Below are 12253 nucleotides of genomic sequence, written 5' to 3'. Positions count from 1 at the left end.
AACAATCCAGATGCCCCACAACTGATGAGTGGATCCAAAAATTGTGGTATCTGTATACAATGGAATATTATGCAGTCTTTAGAAAGGACAAAATAAAGGCATTTGCAGGGAAATGGGTGGAACTAGAGTGAATTTTTTGTTTTGGGGGGGGGGTCCGGTCCTGGGGCCTGAACTCTGGGCCTGGGCACTGTCCCTCAGCTCTTCAACTCAAGGCTAGCGCTCTACCACTTGAGCCACAGTGCCACTTCTGGCTTTTTTTTTTCTGCTTATGTGGTGCTGAGGAATCGAATCCAGGGCCTCATGCATGCAAGGCAAGCGCTCTACCACTGAGCCACCTTCCCAGCCCCGTAACTTCTAATTTTAAAGTCTACATATATTGAAAAATTGGAACATTGTCTCATGAGGTTTTCAACTTTCCCAGATTATTTATGATGACCACATAAAGGGAAGAAGGAGCCAGGCACCTGTGACTCACGCCTGTAATCCTAAATACTCAGGAGGCTAAGATCTGAGGATTGTGGTTCAAAGGCAGCCAAAGCATGAAAGTCCACGAGACACTTTTTTTTTTTTTTTTGTGAGTCCAGTCATGGGCCTGAACTCTGGGCCTGGGCGCTGTCCCTCAGCTCTTCAGCTCAAGGCTAGCGCTCTACCACTTGAGCCACAGCGCCACTTCCGGCTATTTTCTTTTTGCTTATGTGGTGCTGAGGAATCGAACCCAGGGCCTCAAGTATGCAAGGCAAGCGCTCTACACTGAGCTACCTTCCCAGCCCTCCACGAGACTCTTATCTCCAATAAACCACCAGAAAACCGGAAATGGCGTTGTGGCTCACATGGTAGTGTGCTCACATTGAACTGAAGAGCTGAGGGACAGCACCCAGGCCCAGAGTTCAAACCCCACGACCAACAAAAAAAAGGGGAGGGGAGAAGTGGAGCCTTGATGGTGTATCCATGTGAAGCAGTAAGAAAATGTAGAGAGCCGGGCGCTGGTGGCTCACGCCTGTAATCCTAGCTACTCAGGAGGCTGAGATCTGAGGATCGCGGTTCAAAGCCAGCCCGGGCAGGAGAGACCGTGAGACTCTTATCTCCAGTAAACCACCAGAAAACCAGAAGTGGCACTGTAGCTCAAGTGGTAGAGTGCTCGCCTTGAGCTGAAGAGCTGAGGGACAGCGCCCAGCCCCAGAGTTCAAGCCCCACGACCGACAAAAAAAAAAAAAAAGAAAGAAAATGTAGAGAGTAGAAAGTACTATTCAATAAGAAATTTTATGATTATCTGTTTTAGGAACTTAGTAGTTAGGCTGGGAATGTGGCTTGGTGGTAGAGTAAATGCCTACCATGTTTGAAGCCCTGGGTTCAATTCCTCATTATCATATAAAAAGAAAAAGCCCACAGGGCACCAGTGGTTCACGCCTGTAACCCTAGCTACTCAGGAGGCTGAGATCTAGGATCACAGTTCAAAGCCAGCCTGGGCAGAAAAGTCCGTTAGACTCATCTCCAATAAACCACTAGAAAACCGGACGTGGCGCTGTGGCTCAAATGGTAGAACACTCACCTTGAGCTAAAGAGCACAGGGACAGCGCCCAAGCCCAGAGTTCAAGCCCCATGATCAACAAAAAAACACACATACACACAAAATAGGAAAGCATACAAAAATGAACTACCACCAACTAGGTATAAACAGCATTTATAGGTTGCCCCAAGCAACAAGACAGCACATTTTCTTTGTGGATACACACAAACCTGTATACTGGGTCCCACAAACTTTAACGAATTCTAAAGAACTAAAACTATCTCTGGATTAAAGCAAAAAAAAAAAAATTACAACTCCAAAAACTTGGAAATTAGCAACACAGTTCTAAATAATTCATGAGACAAATACAATATGTTGGGAAATTAATGGAAATCAAATACATATCAAGGAGGCTGGGAATGTGGTTTTGTAGTAGAGTGCTTGCCTAGCATTTATGAAGCCCTGGGTTCAATTCCTCAGTATCACATAAATAGAAAAAGCTGGAAGTAACTGGGTGCTACTGACCAAAGGGGATATATATATATAAAGAGAGAGAGAAAGTATATGTATACATTCTCTCTATATAGAGAGAGTATTTATATAAATACTCTATACACTGCCATCTGCCTTTCTTGAAGGCTGGATCGCCCAGAAGTCTTAAGAGTTAGGAAGAAATGCCTGGTGAAGCCATAGAAACTGTCCCTGCTACAGAGCAGGATGACAGGATCTGAAACAGAATCTGACAGTGATGAATCAGTACCAAGGCTCGAGGAACAAAACTCCACACAAGCAGCCACACAACAAGCCCAACTGCAGCAGAAGCAGAAATTGATGAAGAACCAATCAGCAAAGCAAAACAGAGTGGTAGTGAAAAGAATGCACGAAAGGCTATGTCCAAACTGGATCTTTGGTTACGGGAGTTACTAGAGTCACTATCTGGAAATCAAAGAATATCCTCTTTATCATCACAAAACCAGAGGTCTACAAGAGCCAAGCGTCAGATACCTACATAGTTTTGGGGGAAGTCAAGATTGAGGACTTATCTCAGCAAGCACAGTTAGCAGCTGCTGAGAAATTCAAAGTTCAACGTGAAGCTGTCTCAAACATTCAAGAAAACAGAATCCAACTGTACAAGAGGAGAGGGAAGAGGAAGAGGTTGATGAAACAGGTGTGGAAGTTAAAGACCTAGAATTGGTCATGTCACAAGCAAATGTGTCAAGAACAAAGGCAGTCCAAGCCCTAAAGAATAATAGTTATGATATTGTAAATGCTATAATGGAATTAACAATGTAACTATATGAAAACAAGGACGTGTGTGTGTGTGTGTGTGTGTGTGTGTGTGTGTGTGTGTGTGTGTGTGTGTGTGTGTGTGTGTGTGTGTGTGTGTGTGTGTGTGTGTGTGTGTGTGTGTGTGTGTGTGTGTGTGTGTGTGTGTGTGTGTGTGTGTGTGTGTGTGTGTGTGTGTGTGTGTGTGTGTGTGTGTTGTCTGAGCCTGAGCACTGTCCCTCAACTCTTCAGCTCAAGGCAAGTGCTCTACCACTTGAGTCACAGTGCCAAAACACTTCTGGTATTTTTATTGGAGATAAGAGTCTCACAGGCTTTTCTGCCCAGGCTGGCTTTGAACAGTCATCCTCAGATTTCAGCCTCCTGAGTAGCTAGGATTATAGGCATGAGCCACCAGTGCCCAGCAAGGACCCTGTTTTTGTTTTAGTTTTGTAGGTCCTGGGGCTTGAATTCTGGGATTGGACACTGTCCCTGTGCTCTTCAGTTCAAGGCGAGCACTCTAGCACTTGAGCCACAGTGCCACCTCCGGTTTTCTGGTGGTTAATTGAAGATAAGAGTCTCACAGAAAGCCGAGCGCTGGTGGCTCATGCCTGTAATCCTAGCTACTCAGGAGGCTGAGATCTGAGGATTGAGGTTCAAAGCCAGCCCGGGCAAGAAAGTCCATGAGACTCTTATCTCTAATAAACCACTTGAAAACTGGGAGTGGCACTGTCGCTCAAGCGATCGTGCACTTGCCTTGAGCTGAAGAGCTGAGGGACCGCGCCCAGGCCCGAGTTAAAGCCCCACGACCAACCAAAAAATAAAAAATAAAAAAAATAGTCTCTCAGAGTTTCCTGCCCAGGCTGGCTTTTAACTGTGATCATCAGATCTCAGCCTCCTGAGTAGCTAGGATTACAGGCATGAGCCAGTGACACCTGACTGAAAGGTGGTGGCATTTTTGAAATATGAACCAAAATAGAACTCACCAGCACGAACATGATACTTCAAGTGAGTAAAGAGAAAGAAATTTTTTTTTTAAAAATTTGGGCTGGATGCCAGTGGTTCACACCTGTAATCCTAGCTACTCAGGAGGCTGAGATCTGAGGATCATGGCTCAAAGCCAGTCCGGGCAGGAAACTCCGTGAGACTCTTATCTCCAATAAACTACTAGAAAACCAGAACTGGTGCTGTAGCTCAAGTGGTAGAGTGCATGCCTTGAGCTGAAGAGCTCAGGGAGCGCCTAAGCCCAGAGTTCAAGCCCCAGGACCAACAAAAAAAAAGGAAACTGACAATGCATTAGGAGAAGTACACTTGGCTCTAACCCCTAAGCTTAAGTATCAAATGCATTGCACAGGAATCTGTCATACCCAGCTGCTACACTGTAAGAGTGTGTGACAGATTAGGAATGTTTATAATACTGAGGCTGTGGAGGTGGGATGCCAGAATGTTAATAATATCACCAACTAGAAGCACCAATGTCAAAGAAAACAATGAACAGAAGTTTCTAAATTTTTTTTAAAAGAAAGCATTATCACTTAAAGATAATAATAAAAGAAAAAATTGCTAGGTGCCTGTGGCTCTCGTCTGTAATCCTAGCTACTCAGGAAGATGAGAAATGAGGATCAGGAAGATGAGAAATGAGGATCATGGTTTGAAGCCAAACCAGGCAGAAAAGTTCCCATGAGACTCTTATCTCCAAATACCAGAGAGTAGAGCTGTGACTCAGTGGTAGAGTGCTAGCCTTGAGCAAAAGAGCTAAGGGACAGAGCCCAGATTCCGAGTTCAAATCCCACCACCATCAACAACAACAAAAAAACCTAATTCATTTGTTATGTACTAGTATACTCAGGGCCTGGTGCTCTTAACTTGGCCTTTTACTTAAGCCACACCTCCATTTTCTGACTTTTTTAAGGTAGTAAGTACTATGTAGGAAAAAAATACAGTAAAAACCCTTCCACATACATGGTTAAAAGGAAATAAAATTGTTTTTACCTCAAACAAAATGCCTTTAAAATTGTGATTAATGTGGGTGGTGAGACAAGGAAAAACATTCCCATTCAGTATTCATGTATCCTTTCAAAAAATTAAATCACTTCATAGCTCTGAACATACCACAAAGTCAGCATAACCCAGAAGAGCAAAATGGTGAGTAAAAATGGAGAGTGAAGCCGGATGCCATAGGCTCATACCTGTAATCCTAGCTGCTCAGGAGGCTGACATCTGAGGATCGCGGTTCAATGAAGATCATAGTTCAAAGCAGCCCGGGCAGAAAAGTCCATGAGACTCTTATCTCCAATTAAACCACCAGAAAACCAAAAGTGGCACTGTGGCTCAAGTGGTAGAGTGCTTACCCTGGAGCTGAAGAGCTCAGGGACAGCGCCAGGCCTACAGTTCAAGCCCCACAACTGACAAAAAAAAAAGAGAGTGAAAAAGAAGTCAGCTGTAACCCTCACTACTTAGCAGGTGAGGATCACAGGTGGAAGTCAGCCAGGGCAGAATGTCCTGGAAGCACTTATTTATGTCTAATTAACCAGCAAAATGTTGGAAATGCTTTCATAGAACACCAGCTCTAAAAAAAAGCCCCGTGTTTAAGTTCTAGTACCAGCACAAAACTAAGTTAAAACAGTGTCCATTTCTTTATTAGATTCTGTAGTTTTTCTTATCAATTCCTTAAGTTCTTTAAACATAATTTTTAGTTGGAACTATATATATTTAAATAAGGACCATTAATTAATAAACAAATAGAAATACCATGTGCAAACTTAAGTAAACTAAGGTGGGACCAACAGTGAAATGTTTATTTACTTGAATAATTAAGCTGATTTTATAGTTCATCTGGTAAAAGCAAAGCAGCAATAGCCAAAGTCTGAAGAAGCACTTGGGCCACAGGGACCCAGCTGCAACACTTTAAAATAAGAAAGCCTCAGATTAAATAGTATTGGTCTTGGCATAAACAAAGTGTTTGAAGGGCAATTTGGCAGTTATCTATAACCACGGCTTTTTAAAAAAAAAAATCCAATTCTTTCACATTTGCTTGAAACAAGACGGGCATATATGGCAACAAGTTTGTCTGACGCAGAAAAAGAATTCACGACCATCAGCAGGAGACTGGTCCCATAAAACTATGGTAAATCTTGGGCTGGGAAGGTGGCTCAGTGGTAGAGTGCTTGCTTTGCATGCCTGAGGCCCTGGGTTCCATTCGTCAGCACCACCTAAGCAAAAAGAAAAAAGCCAGAAGTGGCTGTGGCTCATGTGGTAGAGCACTAGCCTTGAGCTGAAAGAGCTAGGGACAGTGCCCAGGCCCAGAGTTCAGGCCCCACGACTGGACCCAAAAAAAAATTTAAAAAAAAAATAAAAATAAAAAATAAAAACTATGGTAAATCAACACAAACAGTATACAGCAAGACACGCGCCTGTAATTCTCACTACTCAAGTGATTGCGATGTGAGTATCAAACTTCGAAGCCAGTACCAAGCAAGACTATTTCCAATTAACCAACAAAAAGCCAGAGTCAGAAGTGAAAACATGCTGGGCATCGGTGGCTCACACCTGTAATCCTAGGTATTCAGGAGGCTGAGATCTGAGGATCTTGGTTCAAAGCCAGCCCGGGAAGGAAAGTCTGTGAGACTCTTATTTCCAATAAACCACCAGAAAACCAGAAGTGGCACTGAAGCTCAAGTGGTAGAGTGCTAGCCTTGACATTTTCCTCTGGGTCTGTAGACCTTCCCCATTTTCTCCTATCCGTATATATCCATAAGTTCAAAACAAAAATGCATTTTTTAAATGCACTAAGCAACTCAGTGGCAGCGATGGGAGGGAGAGAACAAGTGGGAAAGAGGGAACAGCTGATGCTATGCAAAACAAAAGAAATGTACATACCACCCAATGTGGAAGAAATAACTGTATTGCAAAGCTCATAGAACTCATAAATGTTATAGGCCATGATAGACAATTTGCTCCATGAAAGTTAGAATGTGTTTGTGACTTTAACTAAGTATCACTATCCCACAATACTGTGAAATTTGGGAAATTATGTAACCACTTAATCACAATAAAAAATTTGGAAAAAATGCATTTTTTGGGCTGGGGAGGTGGCTAAGCGGTAGAGTGTTTGCCTTGCATGCATGAGGCCCTGAGTTCAATTTCTCAATACCACATAAGCAGAAAAAGCCGGAAGTGGCTATGACTCAAATGTTAGATTGCTAGCTTTGAACAAAAGAAGCTCAGAAACAGTGCCCAGGCTGTGAGTTCTGGCCCCATGACTGACAACAACAACAACAACAACAGCAACAAAAAGAGGGATCTTATCTTGGGGGAAAGTTTTGGGTTTTGTTTTTGTTTTTGTTTTTTTGCCATTCCTGGGGCTTGAACTCAAAGCCTGGGCACTGTCCCTGAGCTTCTTTTGTTCAAAGCTAGCAATCTGCCACTTAAGCCATGCCACTTCTGGCCTTTTCTGTTTGTGTGGTACTGAAGAATTGAACCCAGGGTTTCATGCATGTTAGGTAAGCACTCTACCACTAAGCCACATTCCCAGCCCAGGGGAAAGAATCTTTAAACATACAATCAGGCAGGGCTGGGAAGGTGGCTCTGTGGTAGAGTGCTTGCCTAGCATGCATGAAACCCTGGGTTCAATTCCTCAGTACCACATTCACAGAAAAAGCTGGAAGTGGCGCTGTGGCTTAAGTGGTAGAATGCTAGCTTTGAACAAAAGAAGCTCAGGGACACTGCTCAGGACCTCAGTTCAAGCCCCAGGACTGGCCAAAAAGCAAAAAGAAACAAGAAAAAAATACAATCAGGCATTAAATTCTATATCTAAGAGTAGCACAGGAGTTGAGAACAGAAAAAAATCAAGGAAGAACCAGGTATTGGTAGCTCATGCCTATAATCCTAGCTACTCAGAGGGCTGAGATCTGAGGATTGCAGTTCAAAGCCAGCCCTGGAAGGGAAGTCTGAGCCTTTATTGTGTGGGGAGGCTTTGAACTCAGGGTTTGGGCCTTGTCCTTGAACCTTTTTGTGCTCAAGACTAGTGCTCTACCACCTGAGCCACAGTGCCACTTCTGTTCTTTGAGTGGCTAATTGGAGATAAGAGGTCATGGGGACTTTTCTGACTAGGCTGGTCTCAAACCACAATCCTCTAATCTCAGCCTCTTCACATTCTTTTTTTTTTTTTTTTTTTTGCGGGTCTTGGGGCCTGAACTCTGGGTCTGGGCACTGTCCCTGAGCTCTTCAGCTCAAGGCTAGCACTGTACCACTGGAGCCACAGCGCCACTTCCGGCTTTTTCTGTTTGTGTGGTGCTGAGGAATCGAACCCAGGGCCTCATGCTTGCAAGGCATGCACTCTACCGCTGAGCTACCTTCCCAGCCCTGATCGTAGCCTCTTGAGTAGTTAGGATTACAGGCATGAGCCACTGTCATCTAGCTGTATGAGAATTTTTTTTTTTTTCGGTCATGGGGCCTGAACTCTGGGCCTGGGCACTGTCCCTCAGCTCTTCAGCTCAAGGCTAGCACTCTACCACTTGAGCCACAGGGGCCACTTCTGGCTTTTTCTGCTTATCTGGTGCTGAGGAATCGAACCCAGGGCCTCATGCATGCAAGGCAAGCATGCTAACACTAAACCACCCTCCCAGCCACACTATGAGGTTCTTTGTTTTTTTTTTTGGTTCCAGTCGTGGGGCCTGAACTCTGGGCCTGGGCACTGTCCCTCAGCTCTTCAGCTCAAGGCTAGTGCTCTACCACTGAGCCACAGCACCACTTCCGGCTTTTTTCTTTTTGCTTATGTGGTGCTGACGAATGGAACCCAGGGCCTCGTGCATGCAAGGCAAGCGCTCTACCACTGAGCCACCTTCCCAGCCCACTATGAGGCTCTTATAGCCAATGAACCACCATAAAACTGGAAGTAGAGCTATGGCTTAAAATGGTAGAGCACTAGCCTTGACCACAAAAAGCTCAGAGACAGCACCCAGGCTCTGAGTTTGAGCCCCATGACCATCACCAATAACAAAGGCACCATATAAAGGATACATGATTGGCAGCTAACATATATTAAAAGATATTTTTGTCTCAAGTCAAGAAATATTAAAATCCCTGATCAAGGCTAATATGGACAAGCATATTCAATGGCTGAGAAATTAAAATTAGTAAAATGGAGTAGAAATTTGGAAATAAGGGTTGAACTAAAAGTGGTAGTTATGGGCTGGGAATGTAGCTCAGTGGTAGAGTGCTTGCCTTATATGCATGAGGCCCTGGGTTCAATTCCTTAGTAGCACATAAGCAGAAAAAGCTGGAAGTGGCACTGTGGCTCAACTGGTAGAGCTTGAGCAGAAGAGCTGAGGGACAGCATCCAGGCCCAGAGTTCAAGCTCCACAACTGATCAAAAAAAAAAAAAAAAAAAAAGTGGCAATTGTACTTTTAGATAACACCTTGGATAGGTTCTACCCTTTTTATTTTATTTTCTGGTCCTGGGGCCTGAACTCTGGGCCTGGACACTGTCCCTCAGCTCTTCAGCTCAAGGCTAGCGCTCTACCACTTGAGCCTCAGTCCCACTTCCGGCTTTTTCTGCTTATGTGGTGCTGAGGAATCGAACCCAGGGCCTCATGCATGCAAGGCAAGCACTCTACCGCTGAGCCACCTTCTCAAACCCCAGGTTCTACCCTTTTTAAAGAAATCAGAAAATGTACAAATTAATATCCAATACATGACTTTTATTACAATGCAAAGGAGTTTCCATCCTAATCACTACTGGATATAGAAAAGCACCAACTTTCCATTTAAGCAGCAGCTTTTTCAGAGCATGATAAGAGCTGCCAAAAAGTCATTGGACTAACATGCAGCTGACATAACCGCTCATCAAGTCTAAAATGTCACAAAGATACTCCAAAGTAGTTGTAAGGCATGTTAACAGGTAACAGAACTGAGAATTCTACAAAGAGGTAAATTGAAGATAACACTCAAATACAAATTTCTTACATCTTTTGACCAGCTTGTAATGTATTCAAAACTCCTCAATACATTTTCTTGCCTATGTCATTTCCCCAAGAAATCGTTTCTCCCCATCAAGTATCAAGAACTAGTATTCCCTGAAACAAAACAAAAAACAAAAATTTCTTAGTTGGTCATGGGGCTTGAACTTAGGGCCTAGGTACTAGCCCTGAACTCATTTGCTAGCACTTTACCAATTTTGAGCCACAACACTCTCCGATGTTGAACCATGATCCTCAGATCTCAGCCTCCAGTGTGGCACCTGACTTTGTGAGACTTTTATCTCCACCAGAAGAAGCCAGAAGTAGAGCTGTGGCTCAAGTGGTAGAGTGTTAGCCTTGAGCAAAAAGGAGCTCAGGGACAGTACCAAAGCCCAGAGTTCAAGCCCCAGGACTAGCAAAAAAAAAAAAAAAAAAAAAGTGTGCTGGTGGCTATGCTTGTAATCCTAGCTACTGCGAAGGCTGAGATCTGAGGATCTGGGTTCAAAGCCAGCCCAGGCAGGAAAGTCCGTGAGACTCTTATCTCCAATAAACCATTCAGAAAACTAGACGTGGCACTGTGGCTCAAGTGGTAGATAGAGCGTTAACCTTGAGCTAAAGGACAGCGTCCAGGCCGAGTTCAAGCTCCACCACGCGCATGTGCACGCGCACACACGCACATCTCATAGACTTTCCTGACCTGTTATCTTTGAACTGTGAGTCTCAGATGTCAGCCTCCTGAACAGCCACGTTTATAGGTGTGGGCTGCTGGTGACCAACTTGAAACAAAACTTCTGAAGGGCATTGGCTTTAGGCTTTTTGCTAGGTGAAATATAGCTTTGGAGATATCTGATGCCTAGGAAAAGAAAAACACACTAACTTACAAAAACTAGTTGAAAAAAAATTCTCCAAGACCTTGCTTAGAACTTGAAGAACATGATTTTCCAAAGTAAAGCTAGTCTGGAATTTTATTATTATAAAGTCTAAGGCTAAATTAGTTGGTAAAATCTTACCAGTGGCACCATGATTTTCTCATTAGCCTCTGTCCATAATCCTATTTCTGCTAAGTAGCTGGGATTACAACCATTCACGGTAATGGCTAGAACTTCTAATTTCTCAATAGTTGTACTTCCTTGAACTTCATACTTTTTTTTTTTTGGGTCTGGTCATGGGGCCTGAACTCTGGGTCTGGGCACTGTCCCCTCAGCTCTTCAGCTCAAGGCTAACACTCTACCACTTGAGCCACAGCGCCACTTCCGGCTTTTTTCTTTTTGCTTATGTGGTACTGAGGAATTGAACCTAGGGCCTCAAGCATGCGAGGCAAGCGCTCTACCACTGAGCCACCTTCCCAGCCCCTCATACTTTTTCTTTTCAGCATGCTATTTGTGATGTAACTCAAGTCATGGAAGGCTTCTCATAGTCACTATCATTTCCTAGAGTTTACTAAAATACATGCTAGATGTGACAAGAGGCATTCCTACATTTATTTCTATAGGATCTTTCATAAGAATTCCCTAATACTGGGGCTGGGAAGGCTCAGTGGTACAGTGCTTGCCTTGCATGATTCCTCAGCACCACATAAGCAAAAAGAAAAAAGCTGGAAGTGGCGCTGTGGCTCAAGTGGTAGAGCGCTCGCCTTGAGCTGAAGAGCTGAGGGACAGCACCCAGGCCCAGAGTTCAGGCCCCACGACCGGACCCAAAAAAAAAAAAAAAAAAGAATTCCCTAATACTGACACCAAGGACAACTATTGACAATATTTACAGAATACATGCTACATGAGTGATGTCTTCCAAGTAATACCTGTTTAGTACTCACAGCAATCCTGTTAGACAGTTTGGTGGGCCAATTCTAAATTGGCCCCCAGTGATCCCTTTTTTCCTGGTATTCACAGTCCTGTAATCCTCATGTGTACTTGACAATAGCAAAGGTGGTTTGAGGTTACATCCAGGATAAGATTACAGAAGAATGTACCTTCCTTCCATCTAGTTAGTGTAGTTTCATTTACTAACACTACCTTCTCTTGCCCACTTCCATGAAACAAGCAGCAATGTTGAGGAGGTCATCGTGGCAGGAACTAAACTCAGCTTTCACTCAACAATCAGCTCGATATTAAAAGATCTCAATGCCAACAGCTCTCAAAAAACAAATTCTGACATCTAGTCTGTTAGCTTTACATGGATCCTTCCATATCTAAGCCTTTGGATGAAACCTCAGCCTTGGCTGAGACTTTGTAACCCTGTGGTGACAAGGACCCAAGTAAGTCCTGCCAGGATTCTTGATTTGTACATGGGTTTTCTTTTTGGCCAGTGCTGGGGCTTTGACTTTGGGCCTGGGCACTGTCCCTGAGCTTCTTTTGCTCAAGGCTAGCACTCTACCACTTGAGCCACAGCACCACTTCTGGCTTTTTGTGTTTATGTGGTACTAAGGAATCAAACCCAGGGCTTCATGCATGTAAGGCAAGCACTCTACTACTAAGCAACAGTCCCAGCCCCTTGTACAAGTTTTGAGATAATAAATATGTGTTAC

At 43.8% G+C, this 12253-nt stretch overlaps 1 pseudogene; it reads left to right on the top strand.

The window, feature by feature from the left end:
• The first annotated feature begins 2119 nt into the window (after positions 1–2119).
• LOC122097511 lies at positions 2120–7737 on the top strand (annotated as a pseudogene).
• Positions 7738–12253: the final 4516 nt, after the last annotated feature.

This window comes from Dipodomys spectabilis, unplaced genomic scaffold (genome assembly GCF_019054845.1).
Source record: "Dipodomys spectabilis isolate Male_0828 unplaced genomic scaffold, ASM1905484v1 ptg000422l, whole genome shotgun sequence".
Taxonomy (NCBI): domain Eukaryota; kingdom Metazoa; phylum Chordata; class Mammalia; order Rodentia; family Heteromyidae; genus Dipodomys; species Dipodomys spectabilis.
This window is presented reverse-complemented; position numbering and strand designations above follow the sequence as displayed.